Source organism: Schistocerca americana, chromosome X (assembly GCF_021461395.2).
Source record: "Schistocerca americana isolate TAMUIC-IGC-003095 chromosome X, iqSchAmer2.1, whole genome shotgun sequence".
Lineage (NCBI taxonomy): Eukaryota > Metazoa > Arthropoda > Insecta > Orthoptera > Acrididae > Schistocerca > Schistocerca americana.
In genome coordinates, this window is record NC_060130.1 from 668,636,851 (window position 1) to 668,649,304 (window position 12,454).

The 12,454-nt window shown below is 44.0% G+C and overlaps 1 protein-coding gene and 1 non-coding gene across 5 annotated transcripts in view; both read right to left on the bottom strand.

Annotated features, from left to right (window-relative positions):
- LOC124554825 (ephrin type-B receptor 1-B) overlaps positions 1-12,454 on the bottom strand; it is a 345,617-nt gene that overhangs the window by 177,202 nt on the left and 155,961 nt on the right. The window lies entirely within an intron of this gene.
- Trnaa-cgc lies at positions 9,203-9,275 on the bottom strand. The gene has a single exon. It is a non-coding gene; the product is annotated as a tRNA-Ala (tRNA).

Consider the following 12,454-nt stretch of genomic DNA (forward strand, 5'->3'; position numbering starts at 1 on the left):
TGGGACACTATACGTGCGAGAAAATATATCAAATAAACCACGAGAAAACATTTAGCATCCGAGTACAGATGAGAGAACAGGGTGTAAAGAATTTAACTTGGCCTGGGGGCTGTTTCTCGTGCCACAGACAGAGCGGGTTCCAAATTCCTCGTGGAAAGTGAGTGATTGTATGTTTTTTTCTATGTTGGAGAAGGAGTTTAACCTCCCGACGCCAACCGTGCTGCGGATGATTCCGCAAGGCTGAAATTCATCTGACTTCGGCGATGACATATAAAACAAAGTGCCACGTCAGTACCTGCATCGTATCTGAAGGGATACACTTCAAGACTCTGTTCCTCATTTTTGATACGCAGTGGTCTTAAGAGCAGAATTATTTTATCGCAAGTTTAATGGCAGTGATTGAAAGTAGTGGCACACAAACTGCGTCGGCTCCAAATGTAAAGCTACTGAAGGTGAGATAGCACTTCGAAGATTAAAATATGCATCATGTTCAGGTTGCTGTTCGTATTGCTCTCAGTACTGAGAAGTTCAGATCATACGTTGAATCCATTTATTCTCATGAGCGTCACATTTGGAATTTATTCTTTATGCCGCTCAACAATGCAGGCTGCCACACTGAGATTCCCATACTAATATTTAACGTATGTGTGGATAAGACTGTAGGACGGGTTAAATTGTAGACTATTTCGAAAACACTATTTTTTTCTATATCCGCACCAACGATGACGATTATTTACCTATTACAGTCTGGGTGTTGATGGTTCCTTGGCAGTGGTAACAGACGTAACGACATGCGTGACACAGCAATCTATCCCACAGCAGACGGCGTCGTAGCGTCGACGCAGACTGGTCCACAGTTGTTGCTGGTACCACGACTAACACTGTGGACGAAGCTGTTGGGTCCGTTACGGACAAGATGACGGACATCCCGAGCAATGATATTTATCGCATGGACCACTGGGTATGAGCCTCTTCTATTCAATGCATCAGTCTCTGCATCGTGACCTACACGAACTAAATGTCACAGATACACGCCTATTTCTCTGAGTCCTATCACTCTGCTCGTTCGAACTACCATTCTGATACAGGGCATTTTAACGTGACAAAAAAAAAAATGGTTGAAATGGCTCTGAGCACTATGGGACTCAACTTCTGAGGTCATTAGTCCCCTAGAACTTAGAACTAGTTAAACCTAACTAACCTAAGGACATTACAAACATCCATGCCCGAGGCAGGATTCGAACTTGCGACCGTAGCGGTCTTGCGGTTCCAGACTGCAGCGCCTTTAACCGCACGGCCACTTCGGCCGGCTTAACGTGACACGGTATACTGGCATTTGCTTTGACAATTTCACTTCGCTTGAATCCTCTTCACATGCTCAGCTTGGCGTAACACAGACTTTCCAGTCGCACAAGAGCGTTTGCCATTTTGCAGTAATATGAATCACATATTGCTGGTACACTGCTTTCAATACGAGTGTGGATACACTGGGCCATAATTTCTGGGTGCTACCATTTTCAAAAACGTTACAGAGTATTTTTTAGAATCATTTTGTATATGACTCTTCTCTCATCAGGAGATGACTTTAAAACCGTTTTCCAACAACATGGATTCTTATCACAAAGGTACTGAGAATCTCTATTTCCAGAAGGGCTTCTAGGCGTCAGCTTGCTGTCACTATCATGCGAGCGCTTATTTAGCACATGAAAGCTTTCGACTATGATCTAATTAATTCTCATATTACTGTAAAACATCTCACGCATACTAAAGAAAAAGCTACCGAGCTTTTCACGATAAACCAAAACATAACCACAGCCTACAGCGAGACTGAATGCCTCCTGGTGACGATGCGGTCACGTGACGGGGTAAGGAAAGTATATCAGCGGAACAGACCTGAATGGGAAATCATTTTACCGATGATATGGGCCGCAAATCGGGAACTCCTTTGACATGACTTTGGCAAAGGGCAGATTGTTATGGCCCGGCGCCTGGGGACCAGAATCTCGGAAAGTGGGTGCCGGTCGGCTGTTAGTATGCTATGTAGTGAGCATGTATGGGGAGTGGCTGAAGGACGGTGAAACCACGAGTAGACGACCAGGTGTTGGGAGGTCGACGCCTCGTCATAGAACATAAAGGTGGGAGGCTTGTCCGGTCTGTAAGGCAGGACAGGCGGCGATCTGTGGCAGATCGGATGGCACAGTACAAGGCTGGTGCATGGACAAGTGTTTGGGGCACGCCGCTCGGCACACATTATGGAACATGGAGCTCCGCAGCAGACGACCCAACATCTTCAATTACGGCTGCAGTGGACGCGGGATCATCGAGACTAAATAGTGGATCAATGGAAACGTGTCACGTGGTCGGATGAATCACGTTTCTTGCTGCACCCGGTAGATTGTCGTGTTTGGATACACCGTCATTCAGACGAACGGGTGCTCGAAACATGCACAGCGCCCCGACCGCAGGCCGGTAGGGCACTATTATGCTATGGGGAAGGGCATTCACCTGTGCTTCCATAGGACCTGTAGTAATAATCGAAGGCACTATACTGGCTGTCGAGTATGTCAACATTACTGCGGACCACCTAGATCTCTTCATGCTTGATGACTTCCGCTACGGCGATGGCATCTTCCGGTGGGATAACTATCCGTAACAAGACCAGAATCGTGCTAAGGTCGTTAGTGGAACGTTGTAAAGAACACAAATTGATGTCCTGGCTACCAAATTCGCCTAATCTGAAGCCACTGCATCACATATGGAACGCTACTGGGCACCAGCTCCGCATCCACAAACCCTCGTTCCGTAATTTATCGGAACTGCGTGACCTGTGCGTAGTTATCTGGTGCCACATACATCCGGAATCTTACCAAGGTAGGTTGCAGAACCCGTGTCACGCACAATCGTTTCTGTACTCCTTTAAAAAGTGGACCACCACGCTATTAACAGTCTAGTATTCAGGCACTTGAAACCACTCCAATCGACAACACGGGACGCATCTCGCACAACAGCGTATAAAATATGGCGGAAACCGGACATCTGAGCCGCTAACGACGGTATTTATATGCTCAAAAGACGTTCTGTAGGCCATCTCCATCTGCGGAAAGTAAAGACGAGTACAGCGATTCACAGTCTTTCTGAGACCATTATAATTACAGACAACACTCCAGTAAAGTTTAGCCCTTCACTAAATCTTACATAAAAAAATTAACACTCCTATTTTTCAAATAACTAAAGAGAAACAATATTTCCTTAACGATGAGATAGTTAAAACTCGCGTATTTTTGCCAGTGCTTTACTTAACCAATATATAATTATTTAATGAGACGGCTGGTACAGTTTATTTCTAACAATCTATTTCATATTCTTTTGTTCTTTGGGGCCCACAGTGCAAAATATGTCTTTTAATGACATGATTATTTATGAATAATAGCCAGCTACATTTATGAATAATAGCCAGCTACAATGCTATGTAAGTTGTTTGTATTTTATCTCATTCACAATGAGCCCATTTCGGCAAATTGCCATCGGCAGGTGATCTGTAAATACATAGAAAAGCGATGGTCTTAATATAATGGTTTTGTAACTATGACCTGAAAATTTATAATATATCATTAGGTGTTTTACCTTATACGTAACATTGTTGCTGTCATGTCCTGTCTGGTTTGGAATTATTACTTTCTCCCAGGTGTAGAGTGGAGATGTATATCGGATATACCGCGGTTCGATAGCGTCGGCATTGTCACTTTGTGCCACGAAGGGCTCTCAACAATCGAAGTGTCCAGGCGTCTCGGAGTGAACCAAAGTGATGTTGTTCGGACATGGAGGAGATACAGAGAGACAGGAACTGTCGCTGACATGCGTCACTCAGGCCGCCCAAGGGCAACTACTGCAGTGGATGACCGCTACCTGACTCAAACGGTGCGCAATAGGCTACATGATGCGCAACTTCACTCCCGACGTCCATAGCGAGGTCCATTTTTGCAACCACGACACCATGCAGCGCGGTACAGATGGGCCGAACAACATGCCGAATGGATCGCTCAGGATTATCATCACGTTCTCTTCACCGATGAGTGTCGCATATGCCTTTAACCAGACAAACGTCGGAGACGTGTTTGGAGGCAACCTGGTCAGGCTCAACGCCTTGACACACTGTCCAGCGAGTGCAGCAAGGTGGAGGTTCCCTGATGTTTTGGGGTGGCATTATGTGAGGCCGACGTACGCCGCTGGTGATCATGGAAGACGCCGTAACGGCTGTACGATACGTGAATGCCACCCTCCGACCGACTGTGCAAACATATCGGAAGCATATTGGCGAGGCACTCGTCTTCATGGACGACAGTTCGCGCCCCCATCGTGCAAATCTTGTGAATGACTTCCTTCAGGAGAACGACATCGCTCGACTAGAGTGGTCAACATGTTCTCCAGACTTGAACCGTATCGAACACACCTGGGATAGATTGAAAAGGACTGTTTACGGATGACGTGACCCACCAACCACTCTGAGGGATCTACACCGAATCGCCGTTGAGGAGTGGGACAATCTGGACCAACAGTGCCTTGAAGAAATTGTGGATAGTATGCTACGACGAATACAGGCATGCATCAATGCAAGTGGACATGCTACTGGGTATCAGAGGTACCGATGTTACAGCAAACTGGGCCACCACCTCTGAAGGTCTCGCTGTATGGTGGTACAACATGCAATGTGTGGTCATGAGCAATAAAAAGGGCGGAAATGATGTTTATGTTGGTCTCTATTCCAATTTTCTGTACAGGTTCCGGAACTCTCGGAACCGAGCTGATGCAAAACTTTTTTTGATGTGTGTATATAGAATTTTTTATGTTTGTGCATGTAAACTGTACTTGCATCAAAAGTGATTGCATTGCTTAAAGCGCATAAGGTACGTATGTGATCAACTAATTATCCTTATTTATAAAATGCAAGTTATATTTTTTAAGGATATACAACATAAAATCGACTAACACTGAACGATGCGCGGTTCTAATTACGTGCAAAACAAACAAAGAAACAAACAAAAAACAAAGAGAAGTCGTCGGCTCCCAGTTTCTCTCTCGTACATTCATTTATGTTTCTTTCCCTGCCAATACTAACCGTTATCCTACCGTTTACTACGTCATTTTTGGGCTGCATCAAAATCACCGCACCGTAGTTTTGGTAGAGCGCCTCTCTACGTAGAACGTTACGTCGACTAAAGTAGCGCAGTTCTTCCGGCAGCAGGAAGTTAATGTTGCTGGTCATTTGCACAGCGGAGTCGACGCGGCTCTGACAGAGCGGCAAAGCAGGTATTCTCGTCCCTCGTCATATGAGGGTATGTCCAGCACTGCACAACATGATTGTTTTGGTGGTCCACGTGTTATGGTGTGGGAGGCATAACGTCGCCAGTGCGTACTGACGTCCAGATCTTTGAGCACGGTACACCCATCGGACAACGTTGTTGTGACACGGTATTCCTTCACCATGTGCGTCTTTTCAGGGCTGTATTCGGTCCTGACTTCATTCTTGTGTATGGATATGGAACAGCGCAGGTGGAAGAGCTGCTAGAACGAGAGGATATTCGGCGAATGGACTAATATGTTCGTTCCCCCGACTTAAATCCCACCGAGCGCCTGTGGATGCGCTGGGGAGACGATTGCAGCACGTCCACACGCACCAACGACCAGCCGCACTGGTGAAGGAATGGGACGCCCTGCCACAAGAACTCCTTACCAACCTCGTGACCAGCAAGGGAGCACGTTGCAGAGCAGGCACTGCTGTCCGTGGTGATCACGTCCCGCGTTTTCTATTGCCCAGGTTACCATCGTGAATCGCAATGGCTACAGCGCAATTACTGTTTTGAACGAAAATGTTATTTGTGTTCTTCTCACTGCGTATTTCTTTCAGTTACCTTCTGTAATATACTACAGCAGTTCTTTCCATGTATGGTCTATGTTTCATCGAGCTATCTACATCTACATACATACTACGCAAGCCACCGTGAGGTGTGTGGCTGAGGGTACCCTCCACCCCAAGTACAGCATGTACTTGTCAGTGATATACCACGCGAAATTTACATTCGTCCTTCAGTTTTGCCCACCAGTGTAGTACACTACACTACAATTAGACATTTGTTGCATGCCACCCGCACGGCGTTGCAGTTTTATTGGTCAGAAGTGTAGAATCTACGCGTATCAAACTGGAGCTGTTGTGTGAGCAAAGGCGCGCCAGGTGTATAGTTCTGGCAGACCACCCTTAATCAAAATCTGCACAGAGAAGCAGACTGTGTAAAATCCGCGAATGCCAACAAAAATTGTGTTCGTCCTCTCGAAACGGGTTAAAATAATGACTGTGCATCAACGGCCGGCCTATCGCAGTCTGCCATTCCCACATACTGAATAAAGTTGTACGGATGGAGATAACAGCCGTATACACAGCTAAAAGTGCCACGGCAGCGGCTTTTAGCCGCTTACAAAATCCACAATGCTCTTGTTGACGGAGCTATCCACACCTCATGGCCCGCCTTTACACCTCCAGTTCTGGCAGTACCTCTCTCCTACCTTCCAAGCTTCACATACGCTCTATGCATGTGCGCGTAAGGCATAGAGTACGGGTTCGGGTCCCAGCTGTCCACCAATTACATTTTTGGCAAGTTTCACACTATAGTTCACTCGCATGCAGGCTTAATTATTATTTCCGATGCTCGTAACAGAATTTTATTGTGCAGTGACAATCGACAACGTGTTCTTTTTTCCCTTCCCTCTCGCGTCCCATCCGTTTGCAGATTTCAATAAGTACTCCTGAAATCTTGAAATGTTCTAAAAACAACCTCTAGTCACCATGTCTGTTTAATCCTCTGCTGTGAAATTTTCCTTTAGAGGCCTTTAATATTGTAAGTGTCGAAGAAGAAATCAGAAATATATTACTAGTTGCAGAAGTTCTTTAGAATGTAAAAGGTTCTAATTCAAAACTACCTGGTCCTGTTCATATACTACATCTGACATTTCAGAAGCAGTAAGTATGAATTACTAATGTACGTTCAAAAATGTCAGTAACTATGCGTAGTAGTATCACTTAAGTCCCTGTTCCATACGAGGGTTAGGTGAAATTTCCTGATCTGGCAGTGAAAGCATTCTTTGTTTTAAAGTAAGGAATACGTTAGTTTCCCATGTAGTCACCTAGTCGGTCAATTAACTTTGACTGACGTTTATCCAACAAGTAAATTGCATTCCTGAAGTGGGGTTCTGGGCAGTCCATCAAATATCTACCCAACTTCGGTTACTATAACTATTAATTGGACTCATTACGTTTTCCAACCAGAAATGTCTTTAGATGTGGGCATAGGAGAAAGTAGAGGGCGTCAAATTCGGGGAATATGATGGTTTTTACAATTATTCCTCCGTTTTCCCACTGCTAAAGTACCGATATGCGGATGTATATAGCCCCGACGAGAGATTATGGTTTTCTTCTCTTTTCGTCAAGACATGCGTCTTCTTAAGTGGCAGTCTTCAACAACTGTTGTAACATTTGCATGATTTTTCTCTCAGCTAATTTATTACGTACAATTTATCGTGTAACACTTCTTACATATGTATTACGTCAGCTGTTTCATACACATTCAATTACCGACGGTACAACAACACACTGTGTACTTCCTCAATGTTATCAACTGTGGTGGCAGGCTTGGGACATCTTTTAAGTTGATCATCTTTAAGTGAAGTATGAGCACGCTGAATTCAGTTGCCCACTTCGTAACTGTTGAAAAAGAGGGAGCAGATTACTTTCAAACATTCATCACCAAACAAGAATGCATTCAGTCGGTGGTGATAACCGGGCCAACACAAAAACTTTCGGCGGCAGCACGGTATTCCAATCCACTTCTAACTAAACACAAGCAACATGCATACATAAAAATCCGTTTAAAGTTAGCCATTTCACACCCAAAATTTTCATCTGACTATGGTAATTGTCTAACGGGTACCAACATTTTTTAAAAAAAATCTGCGATATCAATGCGGTCTTTGAGCCAGGCCCAGAAATTTTCATACTTCCCTTGTAATTTACATACAGCAGCGCTAAGAAGGAAGAAGACGGTCATGGTAATTTTTAACTTGACGTCTTGTTCTGATGTGTCGATTTGCGACTGAAAAACCGACTTTCACATTGTAATCAAACCTTAGTTGGTTTACACGACGAAAAATAAGCATGTGTAGAACACACACTTGGCAGAGTGACGACTGGAATAAATAAACGGAAATCTGTAGCAGAGAAGTCAGCGCGCTACGTGATGCCGTGACGAGCAGCGAGCATCACTTCGAATCATAACAAAAACGAGAGTCCATTAGCTTCTGTACAAACATCCTCGCAACGAACATTCGGGAGTTTAAAATAGCACAACAACAAAACCTGGCTGTCTGGAGGGGGAAACATTTTCTCTGATGCAATGGAAAAAAATTATTTTCTTTTTTATCTTGACGTTAAATCTATAACGAACGGCCCTTCTTCCAAATTCGAAACACAAATCAAGACAAAACGTCTGGTGCACATCGAAGGTTCACCGTTGCCTTAAAAGATATTCGCTTTGACACCCGCATACACACACGCGCGCGCGTTACTTACTATATGCACTTCTTACTACATCAGACTAACTCTAGCGGCTCATATCAGTTCTAGGTGTCACAAACACACTGTGAATACTCGACATTTGCTACTGATATTTACGTGTGCAAAGTTCACTGGAACATAATTTTTAAATTCTGAAGGTAGCAGGGATAAAACATAGAGAGAGAATGTTTATTTACAGCCTTTACAGAAAGCAGCCTGCAGTTATCAGAGCTGACGGGCATGAAAGGGAGGCTGTGGTTGAGAAGCGAGCGAGACACGATTGTTACCTGTTGTATTCAATCCGTACACTGAGCAAATAGTAAAGCAAAACGTGGAGAAATTTTGAAAGGAAACTGAAGATCACGGAAATGAAATAAAAACTTCGTGGTTTGCCGATGACACTTTAATTCTGTCAAGGACGGCATAGGAGGAGGAGGATATTAGTGTTTAACGTCCAGTCGACAACGAGGTCATTAGAGACGGAGCGCAAGCTCGGGTGAGGGAAGGATGGGGAAGGAAATCGGCCGTGCCCTTATAAAGGAACCATCCCGGCATTTGCCTGAAGCGATTCAAGGAAATCACGGAACACCTAAATCAGGATGGCCGGAGACGGGATTGAACCGTCGTCCTCCCGAATGCGAGTCCAGTGTGCTAACCACTGCACCACCTCGCTCGGTACGGCATAGGATTTGGAAGATAAGCTGAAGGGAACATGTAGCGTTCTGAATAGAAGTTATAACATCAACATCAACAAAAGTAAAAAAAAAGGGGTAATGCAACACAGTCGAATTAAATCAAGCGATACTAAGAGAATTAGGTTGGGAAATGAGGCAATAAAAATAGCAGACGAGTTCTGCTAACTGGGGAGCAAAATAACAGAAGTGGACACAACATGCAGACTGGCAATAGCAAGAAAAGTTTTTTGAAAAAGAAAAATATTTTAACATCGAATATAAATTTCAGTGTTCGAAAGTATTTTCTTTAGAGTATAGTCTCGTATGGAAGTCAAACTAGGACGACAAACAATACAGACATGAAGGCAACACAAGCACCTAAATGTGATGCTCCAGAAGAATGCTGAAGTTTAGACTGGCAGATCGGATAAGTAATGAAGAGGTATTGCATATAATTAGGAACAATAGAAACTTTTAAAGCAATTTGACTAAAAGAATGCATCAAAGGGTAGTCAATTTTATGACGGAGGCAAGTGTTGGTGGGCAGTTAAATATTCTAGGGGGCGACCAAAGCTTGATTACTGTGACCACATGTTTGCGGATATACAGGTGGTCAAAAATACGTAAACGCCACAAACGCAATCAGTTTCCGTGCCTAATATGGTGTAGGAAAACCGCTGACATTCAAAGCAGCTTGCAGTCGCCTCGGAATAAGTAAATAAATATCCTGGATGGGTCTCTAGGGAATCGCACATCATTCTTCCTGCAAAATAGGGGCAAATTCAGGTAACGATGATGGAGGTGGGTTGCGATCACGCACCCTTCTCTCCAAAGTATAGCACAAAGGTTCAGTAATATTTAATATTTACTAAACACAGCCTTCCGAAATGCCTTCACAAGTAAATATTCCAGAATTCGAATCGAGAACAGCTGCCAACATGAGTAACGTAGAAGTAAATATCCTCGCAGTAGTGAAGCAACTAAAATCACTTAATAAAAACAAGTCTTCTGGTCCAGACTGTACACCAACTAGGTTCCTTTCGGAGTATGCTGATGCATTAACTCCATACTTAACAATCATATACGACCGTTCGCTCGACGACAGATCCGTACCCAAAGACTGGAAAATTGCACAGGTCACACCAATATTCAAGAAAGGTAGTAGGAGTAATCCACTAAATTACAGGCCCATATCGTTAACGTCGATATGCAGCAGGATTTTAGAACATATATTGTGTTGGAACGTAATGAATTACCTCGAAGAAAACGGTCTATTGACACACAGTCAACATGGGTTTAGAAAACATCGTTCCTGTGAAACACAACTAGCTCTTTATTCACAAGAAGTGTTGAGTACTATTGACAAGGGATTTCAGATCGATTCCGTATTTCTGGATTTCCGGAAGGCTTTTGACACTGGACCACACAAGCGGCTCGTAGTGAAATTTCGTGCTTATGGAATATCGTCTCAGTTATGTAACTGGATTTGTGATTTCCTGTCAGAGAGGTCACAGTTCGTAGTAAGTGACGGAAAGTCATCGAGTAAAACAGAAGTGATTTCTGGCGTTCCCCAAGTTAGTGTTATAGGCCCTTTGCTGTTCCTCATCTATATAAATGATTTTGGAGAAAAAAATGGTTCAAATAGCCCTGAGCACTATGGGACTTAACTGCTGAGGTCATCAGTCCCCTAGAACTTAGAACTACTTAAACCTAACTAACCTAAGGACATCACACACATCCAAGCCCGAGGCAGGAATCGAATCTGCGACCGTGACGGTCGCGCGGTTCCAGACTGTAGCGTTTAGAACCGCTCGGCCACTCCGGCCGGCTTTTGGAGACAATCTGAGCAGCCGTCTTCGGTTGTTTGCAGATGACGCTGTCGTTTATCGACTAATATAGTCATCAGAAGATCAAAACAAACTGCAAAACGATTTAGAAAAGATATCTGAATGGTGCGAAAAGTGGCAGTCGACCCTAAATAACGAAAAGTGTGAGGTCATCCACATGAGTGCTAAAAGGAACTCGTTAAACTTCGGTTACGCGATAAATCAGCCTAATCTAAAAGCCGTAAATTCAACGAAATACCTATGTATTACAATTACGAACAAATTAAATTGGAAGGAACATATAGAAAATTTTGTGGGGAAGGCTAACCAAAGGCTGCGTTTTATTGTCAGGACACTTAGAAAATGTAAGAGACCTACTAAGGAGACTGCCTACACTACGCTTGTCCGTCCTATTTTAGAATACTGCTGCGCGGTATGGGATCCTTAGCAGATACGACTGACGGAGTACATCGTGAAAGTTCAAAGAAAGGCAGCACATTTTGTATTATCGCGAAATATGGGCGAGAGTGTCACATAAATGATACAGGATTTGGGCTGGAAATCATTAAAAGAAAGGCGTTTTTCGTTGTGACGGAATCTTCTCACGAAATTCCAATCACCAACTTTCTCCTCTGAATAAGAAAATATTTTGTTGACACCTACCTACAGAGGGAGGAACGATCACCACGATAAAAATAAGGGAAATCAGAGCTCGTACGGAAAGATACAGGCGTTCATTCTTTCCGCGCTCTATACGAGATTGGAATAATAGAGAATTGTGAAGGTGGTTCGATGAACCCTCTGCCAGGCACTTGAATGTGATTTGCAGAGTATCCATGTAGATGTAGACCTGGTGACTGTGGTCGCCAGTGGAGATGAGACACTTTATCTTCGTGCTCACAAAAGCAGTTCTGGACAATGTGAGCAAAGTGAACAGGGGCTCTATCGTCTTGGAACACAGAACTGCCTTTAGTGAACGAACATTGCACCATGGGATGGACCTGATCAGCCAAATAGTCACATAATCCTTGGCACTAATGTGACCTTGCAGAGTAATCATGGAGCACATGGAAAACCGTGATACGGCTGCCCACATCATCACCGAACCCCCGAAATGTTTCACTCGTGGAATGTAAACTCGGCCAGAAGTTATAAACATTGGGAAACAAGACTCATCGGTCTAAATGGAGTTCTTCCATTGCTACACAGTCCGGGTGTTATGACTTTGGCACCGCGTTTTCCTGCTATGGCCATTTGCAACATCGATGAATGGTTTTGGAATTCCAGCTCGCTCAGCAATTCTCTACTTCTGGAGCTGCTTTATATTGTTTTGGCGCCGACAGCGTTAGCGA